The sequence below is a fragment of the Salvelinus alpinus genome, chromosome 7 (genome assembly GCF_045679555.1).
Source record: "Salvelinus alpinus chromosome 7, SLU_Salpinus.1, whole genome shotgun sequence".
Taxonomy (NCBI): Eukaryota; Metazoa; Chordata; class Actinopteri; order Salmoniformes; family Salmonidae; genus Salvelinus; species Salvelinus alpinus.
Window position 1 is genome coordinate 81573505 of NC_092092.1, and position 10000 is coordinate 81583504.

Below are 10000 nucleotides of genomic sequence, written 5' to 3' on the forward strand. Positions count from 1 at the left end.
ACTTTATCTATAGTCCCATACAGGTACGTAGTAAACTCTATCTATAGTCCCATACAGGTACGTAGTAAACTCTATCTATAGTCCCATACAGGTACGTAGTAAACTCTATCTATAGTCCCATACAGGTACGTAGTAAACTCTATCTATAGTCCCATACAGGTACGTAGTAAACTCTATCTATAGTCCCATACAGGTACGTAGTAAACTCTATCTTTAGTCCCATTGTCACGGCCGTTAAAAGAAGAGGACCAAGGTGCAGCGTGGTGAGCGTACATTTTCCTTTTATTGAATAAAAATGATGCCGAACAAAAACAATAAACACTACAAAAACAAACCGTGAAACTAAAGGCTATGTGCCCTAAACAAAGTCAACTTCCCACCAAGACAGGTGGAAAAAAGGGCTACCTAAGTATGGTTCTCAATCAGAGACAACTATAGACAGGGCTACCTAAGTATGGTTCTCAATCAGAGACAACGATAGACAGGGCTACCTAAGTATGGTTCTCAATCAGAGACAACGATAGACAGGGATACCTAAGTATGGTTCTCAATCAGAGATAACGATAGACAGGGCTACCTAAGTATGGTTCTCAATCAGACACAACGATAGACAGGGATACCTAAGAATGGTTCTCAATCAGACACAACGATAGACAGGGCTACCTAAGTATGGTTCTCAATCAGACACAACGATAGACAGGGCTGCCTAAGTATGGTTCTCAATCAGAGACAACGATAGACAGGGCTACCTAAGTATGGTTCTCAATCAGAGACAACGATAGACAGGGCTACCTAAGTATGGTTCTCAATCAGAGACAACGATAGACAGGGCTACCTAAGTATGGTTCTCAATCAGAGACAACGATAGACAGGGATACCTAAGTATGGTTCTCAATCAGAGACAACGATAGACAGGGATACCTAAGTATGGTTCTCAATCAGAGACAACGATAGACAGGGCTACCTAAGTATGGTTCTCAATCAGAGACAACGATAGACAGGGCTACCTAAGTATGGTTCTCAATCAGAGACAACGATAGACAGGGCTACCTAAGTATGGTTCTCAATCAGAGACAACGATAGACAGGGCTACCTAAGTATGGTTCTCAATCAGAGACAACGATAGACAGGGCTACCTAAGTATGGTTCTCAATCAGAGACAACGATAGACAGGGCTACCTAAGTATGGTTCTCAATCAGAGACAACGATAGACAGGGCTACCTAAGTATGGTTCTCAATCAGAGACAACGATAGACAGGGCTACCTAAGTATGGTTCTCAATCAGAGACAACGATAGACAGGGCTACCTAAGTATGGTTCTCAATCAGAGACAACGATAGACAGGGCTACCTAAGTATGGTTCTCAATCAGAGACAACGATAGACAGGGCTACCTAAGTATGGTTCTCAATCAGAGACAACGATAGACAGGGCTACCTAAGTATGGTTCTCAATCAGAGACAACGATAGACAGGGCTACCTAAGTATGGTTCTCAATCAGAGACAACGATAGACAGGGCTACCTAAGTATGGTTCTCAATCAGAGACAACTATAGACAGGGCTACCTAAGTATGGTTCTCAATCAGAGACAACGATAGACAGGGCTACCTAAGTATGGTTCTCAATCAGAGACAACGATAGACAGGGCTACCTAAGTATGGTTCTCAATCAGAGACAACTATAGACAGGGCTACCTAAGTATGGTTCTCAATCAGAGACAACTATAGACAGGGCTACCTAAGTATGGTTCTCAATCAGAGACAACGATAGACAGGGCTACCTAAGTATGGTTCTCAATCAGAGACAACTATAGACAGGGCTACCTAAGTATGGTTCTCAATCAGAGACAACGATAGACAGGGCTACCTAAGTATGGTTCTCAATCAGAGACAACGATAGACAGGGCTACCTAAGTATGGTTCTCAATCAGAGACAACTATAGACAGGGCTACCTAAGTATGGTTCTCAATCAGAGACAACGATAGACAGGGCTACCTAAGTATGGTTCTCAATCAGAGACAACTATATGCAGCTGCCTCTGAGAACCACACCAGGCCAAACACAAAGAAATAGAAAACATAGAAATAAAGAATCTAGAATGCCACCCTAGTCACACCCTGGCCTAACCAAAATAGAGAATAAAAGTCTCTCTATGGCCAGGGCGTGACACCCATACAGGTACGTAGTAAACTCTATCTATCGTCTCAGACTGGAACAGTACATAGCAACTAGCAGGCTCTGATAGTTTCACCATTTTCTGCTACATTTTATAGAGCACTGAAATAGTAGAATGAAAAGTGTGCTGTTTTGTTCTGCCTGACAGTTGTTTTACTGCCTAACAGAATATTACCCTCTGTATCCGTTTCTTCACTGGTTGGTCTCTGGTACCAAAACGTGGATTAAACAATATGTTATGTAATATTGTTCCTAGTATCGAGGTCAATATTTTCAGCATTGAAATGTAAAGTGGGCTTTTTTTTAATGCAGTCCGTCAAGGTCTCTGGTCTGTTTATATTGTGTGTTCTTAACATTTTGGGCATTTTTTTTAATTTTGTGCTGAGTTGTATTATGAATAAGGCCAGGCAATGACTAATGGGTGAGAATTTCCATGCTGGTAAGGATGAAAACAATGTTTTGATCCCTGGTGTTCTGGGTTTAGCTGTGGCCTGTCTAATCCCTGAATAGTCCTAAATGGAATCCTATTGCCTATGTAGTGCACTACTTTTGGTGGGCCCCAAGTAAAAAGTAGTGCCCTATATGGGGAATAGGGTGCAGTTTGGGACTAAACACCTGCATCTATAGTTAGACTGAAGGCGAGGTTAAAATCTGTTTTTATACTCAAGGTCAAAGAACATTCTGTTCCGTTCCATTCAGTTGTAAATACTGAGAAACACATTTCCCCTCCCCTTACCCTCCTCCTCCCTCCCTGTCAGACCTGGGTCAAAAATGTATTCGAAATCATTTAAAATACTTTAGATGTGCTTGCTTGATATTCGCTAAAGAGCAAAACCCGCCCGTATGGCACTCTCGCTCATTAACATAAAGCAAAACCCGCCCGTATGGCACTCTCGCCCATTAACATAAAGCAAAACCCGCCCGTATGGCACTCTCGCTCATTAACATAAAGCAAAACCCGCCCGTATGGCACTCTCGCCCATTAACATAAAGCAAAACCCGCCCGTATGGCACTCTCGCCCATTAACATAAAGCAAAACCCGCCCGTATGGCACTCTCGCTCATTAACATAAAGCAAAACCCGCCCGTATGGCACTCTCGCTCATTAACATAAAGCAAAACCCGCCCGTATGGCACTCTCGCCCATTAACATAAAGCAAAACCCGCCCGTATGGCACTCTCGCTCATTAACATAAAGCAAAACCCGCCCGTATGGCACTCTCGCCCATTAACATAAAGCAAAACCCGCCCGTATGGCACTCTCGCCCATTAACATAAAGCAAAACCCGCCCGTATGGCACTCTCGCTCATTAACATAAAGCAAAACCCGCCCGTATGGCACTCTCGCTCATTAACATAAAGCAAAACCCGCCCGTATGGCACTCTCGCTCATTAACATAAAGCAAAACCCGCCCGTATGGCTCTCTCGCCCATTAACATAAAGCAAAACCCGCCCGTATGGCACTCTCGCTCATTAACATAAAGCAAAACCCGCCCGTATGGCACTCTCGCCCATTAACATAAAGCAAAACCCGCCCGTATGGCACTCTCGCCCATTAACATAAAGCAAAACCCGCCCGTATGGCACTCTCGCCCATTAACATAAAGCAAAACCCGCCCGTATGGCACTCTTGCCCATTAACATGAAGCAAAACCCGCCCGTATGGCACTCTCGCTCATTAACATAAAGCAAAACCCGCCCGTATGGCACTCTCGCTCATTAACATAAAGCAAAACCCGCCCGTATGGCACTCTCGCCCATTAACATAAAGCAAAACCCGCCCGTATGGCACTCTCGCTCATTAACATAAAGCAAAACCCGCCCGTATGGCACTCTCGCTCATTAACATAAAGCAAAACCCGCCCGTATGGCACTCTCGCCCATTAACATAAAGCAAAACCCGCCCGTATGGCACTCTCGCTCATTAACATAAAGCAAAACCCGCCCGTATGGCACTCTCGCCCATTAACATAAAGCAAAACCCGCCCGTATGGCACTCTCGCCCATTAACATAAAGCAAAACCTGCCCGTATGGCACTCTCGCTCATTAACATAAAGCAAAACCCGCCCGTATGGCACTCTCGCTCATTAACATAAAGCAAAACCCGCCCGTATGGCACTCTCGCTCATTAACATAAAGCAAAACCCGCCCATATGGCACTCTCGCCCATTAACATAAAGCAAAACCCGCCCGTATGGCACTCTCGCTCATTAACATAAAGCAAAACCCGCCCGTATGGCACTCTCGCCCATTAACATAAAGCAAAACCCGCCCGTATGGCACTCTCGCCCATTAACATAAAGCAAAACCCGCCCGTATGGCACTCTCGCCCATTAACATAAAGCAAAACCCGCCCGTATGGCACTCTCGCCCATTAACATAAAGCAAAAGCTGAAAGTATCTAATAGTATTTGAACCAAGATCTGCTTCCATCCCAGTACCATTAGTGATCCTGTTTTCTCTCTGAGCAGAGCACACAGATTCACTAACTCTTGGCATAGTGCTTATTTTAATCACACAGCAAGACCAAACATATTATACAACAATACCATAGTACATCAACCATTTTGAATACGTTAACATTCTGTTCATTATTTTCATTAGACCGTAACGAGATTCGGGACAAATGGTGAAGGCTGAAACAGAAAGACTCCATGACAAACCACAACTGTAACACTACTTATCAAGATAGTGATAGATACACACATAGCAAAAAGTCACCAGTCACTATCAAATACTGCAGAAACAGAGCAATAACGCTTTAGCAGTGCTGCTTCAGGGCTGCTTCGTGGCTGCTTCGTGGCTGCTTCGTGGCTGCTTCAGGGCTGCTTCGTGGCTGCTTCGGGGCTGCTTCAGGGCTGCTTCGGTGCTGCTTCGTGGCTGCTTCGTGGCTGCTTCATGACTGCCTCATGACTGCTTCAGTGCTGCTTCATGGCTGCTTCAGGGCTGCTTCAGGGCTGTTTCATGGCTGCTTCAGTGCTGTTTCAGGGCTGCTTCAAGGCTGCTTCAGGGCTGCTTCAGTGCTGCTTCATGGATGCTTCAGAGCTGCTTCAGCACTGCTTCATGGCTGCTTCAGGGCTGCTTCAGTGTTGCTTCAGTGTTGCTTCAGTGTTGCTTCATGGCTGATTCAGTGCTGCTTCATGGCTGCTTCAGGGCTGCTTCAGTGCTGCTTCAGTGCTGCTTCAGAGCTGCTTCGTGGCTGCTTCGGGGCTGCTTCGTGGCTGCTTCGTGGCTGCTTCGTGGCGGCTTCGTGGCTGCTTCAGTGATGCTTCAGTGCTGCTTCGTGGCTGCTTCGTGGCTGCTTCAGGGCTGCTTCGTGGCTGCTTCGTGGCCGCTTCAGGGTCACACCACTCTCTGAACAGGAGTCTCCATCGACACACTGAACTGAGTTTAATAATAACTATTCTGCTTTATACCTCGACAGAACGCAGAAGTTAGTCACATGACATGAGCGGTTGCTCAACTCGGTATTCCCATACCCACCCAATGGCTTGCGCCCCAAATGGCTTCCTATACACTATATAGTGCACTACTTTTACCCTGGTTAAAGCTATTGCACTGTACAGAGAATAGGACGCCATATGGGACGCAACCCAATAACATGACTGAGCTGAGCGCTTGAAGACGTGGTTGAGGTAACCTCTTCACAACCACAACTTCCCCTATCGCTGAGGGGCCAATCAAGAACACTGCCGAAATGTCCTCACCCCAACCACAAGGCCATGCCTTTTCCTGACTATTTGAACACAGCAACGAAACATCTTTTTGTTTTGATGCCTTCTTGTTTTTCTCTCAGAAAAATGTTAAATAATGCAGCGTGGCTGAATGAGGGTAAACCTGAGATGTCAGTGCACATATAACACGGTGCAATCCTTAGTAGGCTGGTGTTAATGACTTACTGTAGATGTGCTGTAAAAATTTTAGGGCCTTCCTCTGACACCGCCTGGTATAGAGGTTTTATATGGCAGGACGCTTGGCCCCAGTGATGTACTGGGCCGTTCGCACTACCCTCTGTAGTGCCCTGTGGTCGGAGGCCGAGCAGTTGCCATACCAGGCAGTGATGCAACCAGTCAGGATGCTCTCGATGGTGCAGCTGTAGAACTTTTTGCGTATCTGAGGACCCATGCCAAATCTTTTCAGCCTCCTGAGGGGGAATAGGTTTTGTCGTTCCCTCTTCACGACTGTCTTGGACCATGTTAGTTTGTTGGTGATGTGGACATTAAGGAACTTGAAGCTCTCAACCTGCTCCACTGCAGCCCCGTTGATGAGAATCGGGGCGTGCTCAGTCTTCTTTTTCCTGTAGTCCACAATCAGCTCCTTTTTTCTGGATCACGTTGAGGTGAGAGGTTGTAGTCCTGGCACCACACGGCCAGGTCTCTGACCTCCTCCCTATAGGCTGTCTCGTCGTTGAACACTGTTGTGTCATCGGCAGATCTAGGTTGAGTTCAAGTGGTATTTATAATCTGGCCAGGGCTTGCAGGGTGTTTTTTCTTACTAGTCCGTTGGTTCCATTGCACCACGCAGACAAGCAATGTCATACCTGTTCCTCAAGCACAGCTAAGTACCAGACAAATATTAGTTCTATTCTATGATCCATTCGGGCCTGTGATTGGATAGACTGGCTGTCTGATGTCTGCATGTGAACTTGATAGATAGATTGACAGTGGAGACATTAGGTCAAACCAGGTCAAGTCAGGTAAGCAGTTATTATGAATTTGTATTTTAAGTTTTTTTTAACCTTTATTTAACTAAGCAAGTCAGTTAAGAACACATTTTTATTTACAATGACGGCCTACCCCGGCCAAAACATAACAACGCTGGGTCAATTGCGCACCGCCCTATGGGACTCCCAATCACGGCCAGTTGTGATACAGCCTGTAATCGAACCAGGGTTTGTAGTGACACCTCTAGCACTGAGATGCAGTTCCTTAGACCACTGCACCACTCGGGAGCCCCCAACAACCTGCCAGCATGCAGTCAGGTGCAGGAGTAGCAGCTACCTCTGCTGTGTGTAGGTAAAGAAAGCCAGGTAACCCAGGTCTCAATAGCCCCTCCACCCTATAGGCAGTAGATGGTGCTGCAGACAGAAGAGACACCCCAGGCTGTAGCAGTGTCTCCCCTATAGGCAGTAGATGGTACTGCAGACAGAAGAGACACCCCAGGCTGTAGCAGTGTCTCCCCTACGGGCAGTAGATGGTGCTGCAGACAGAAGAGACGCCCCAGGCTGTAGCAGTGTCTCCCCTATAGGCAGTAGATGGTACTGCAGACAGAAGAGATGCCCCAGGCTGTAGCAGTGTCTCCCCTATAGGCAGTAGATGGTGCTGCAGACAGAAGAGACACCCCAGGCTGTAGCAGTGTCTCCCCTATAGGCAGTAGATGGTACTGCAGACAGAAGAGATGCCCCAGGCTGTAGCAGTGTCTCCCCTATAGGCAGTAGATGGTGCTGCAGACAGAAGAGACGCCCCAGGCTGTAGCAGTGTCTCCCCTATAGGCAGTAGATGGTACTGCAGACAGAAGAGATGCCCCTGGCTGTAGTAGTGTCTCCCCTATAGGCAGTAGATGGTACTGCAGACAGAAGAGACACCCCAGGCTGTAGCAGTGTGTCCCCTATAGGCAGTAGATGGTACTGCAGACAGAAGAGACGCCCCAGGCTGTAGCAGTGTGTCCCCTATAGGCAGTAGATGGTACTGCAGACTGACACCCCAGGCTGTAGCAGTGTCTCCCCTATAGGCAGTAGATGGTACTGCAGACAGAAGAGGCTGTAGCAGTGTCTCCCCTATAGGCAGTAGATGGTACTGCAGACATAAGAGACACCCCAGGCTGTAGCAGTGTGTCCCCTATAGGCAGTAGATGGTACTGCAGACCGACACCCCAGGCTGTAGCAGTGTCTCCCCTATAGGCAGTAGATGGTACTGCAGACAGAAGAGGCTGTAGCAGTGTCTCCCCTATAGGCAGTAGATGGTACTGCAGACAGAAGAGACACCCCAGGCTGTAGCAGTGTCTCCCCTAAAGGCAGTAGATGGTACTGCAGACTGACACCCCAGGCTGTAGCAGTGTCTCCCCTATAGGCAGTAGATGGTACTGCAGACAGAAGAGATGCCCCAGGCTGTAGCAGTGTCTCCCCTATAGGCAGTAGATGGTACTGCAGACAGAAGAGATGCCCCAGGCTGTAGCAGTGGCTCCCCTATAGGCAGTAGATGGTACTGCAGACAGAAGAGACGCCCCAGGCTGTAGCAGTGTCTCCCCTATAGGCAGTAGATGGTATTGCAGACAGAAGAGACACCCCAGGCTGTAGCAGTGTCTCCCCTACGGGCAGTAGATGGTACTGCAGACAGAAGAGGCACCCCAGGCTGTAGCAGTGTGTCCCCTATAGGCAGTAGATGGTACTGCAGACTGACGCCCCAGGCTGTAGCAGTGTGTCCCCTTCAGGCAGTAGATGGTACTGCAGACTGACGCCCCAGGCTGTAGCAGTGTGTCCCCTACGGGCAGTAGATGGTACTGCAGCCCGACGCCCCAGGCTGTAGCAGTGTCTGGAACCTGAAGTAGCTACCCAACGAGCACTTGAACATGTCAGGGCTGGGCTGTGTGATCACTGTCTGTAAGTCATGTGTCTGTCTGCTACAATTAAATGCATTCTTCATCAAATTGTACTGTGATTGCATATTGTTGATAGATCTCTTTGTTTTGGTGTCATTCTTTTTTCCAGTTCCATTTAATTGCCTACACACTCCTTTAGTCTTTGACCTGACCATGACATACTATTGCTCACCGCTTGGTTTAATAAGGTGAATACATGTTTAGTTTTTTTCCCAATAGAGAAACTCTCCAAGTTAACCTGCTGAATGAGGAAGAAAAATCGTTCTGATTTTGTGTGCTCTGGGAACTGGCACACTGTAACTTCGTCCCAAATGGTACCCTATTCCCTTTAGACCTCCAAGGGAAAAAAGTAGGGCACTATAAAGGGAATAGGGTGCCATCTGGGACGCAACCCAACTGTGTTGTCATCAAGCCAGAGACTGTAACTGGCATCATGCCCATGTTGCTTGCCTTGCGTGCCACCAAGGTTTGCCTGATTTGCATCTGTGCTGCTATTGGAACACTGGCTGAGTCGAGTGTAGAGTACGAGTTCACAAGTTGACACGGTGTCATGTTGATAGCCCCATCCCTTTGTCTGTCTATATGTCTACGTGTCTGTCGCTGACGCTGTTGTACTCGCTATGTTTATTGAAGCGTCATTATATCTATCTCTCTCTCTTTCTCTGTCTCTCCCGCTCTCTCTCTCTCTCTGCCTGTCTCTCTCTCTTTCTCTGTCTCTCTCTCTCTTTCTCTGTCTTTCTCTCTCACTCTCTTTCTCTGTCTCTGGCTCTCTGTCTCTCTCTCTGTATCTCTCCCTGTCTCTCTCTGTCTCTCTCTCTCTTTCGCTCTCTCTCTTAATTCAATACAATTCAATGTAAAGGCTTTATTGGCATTGGAAGCATATGTTAACATTGCCAAAGCAAGTGAAGTAGATAATAAACAAAAGGGAAATTAACAAGAAAAATTCAGAAAAATTTAAAACCTTTCTCTCTCTTTCTCTGACTCTCGATCTCTTTTTTAAAGAATTACAGTCTAATAATAAATGAAAACAGGTGATTATGATGATTTGACTGAGTTGACTGAGTTTGCCATGTTAGTGATTTCCAGCAAGAGTAGGACATCAAGGAAAGGGAGTCTCCAGAAAGGATGTAAAATTGTGTGGGGTGGTGGGGTTGGGGGGGTTGGGGGGTCGAAAAGGAAAATGGCTGATGGCAGTATGACAGTGTGGGTGGGTAAGAGGAAAAAT

General features: G+C 46.9%; 1 long non-coding RNA gene across 1 annotated transcript; it reads right to left on the reverse strand.

The window, feature by feature from the left end:
* Nucleotides 1–264: 264 nt before the first annotated feature.
* Nucleotides 265–3158, reverse strand: LOC139581767 (uncharacterized). Its single transcript, XR_011676277.1, has 2 exons — nt 1997–3158; nt 265–405 (listed from the first exon to the last, which is right to left on the reverse strand). It is a non-coding gene; the product is annotated as an uncharacterized lncRNA (long non-coding RNA).
* Nucleotides 3159–10000: the final 6842 nt, after the last annotated feature.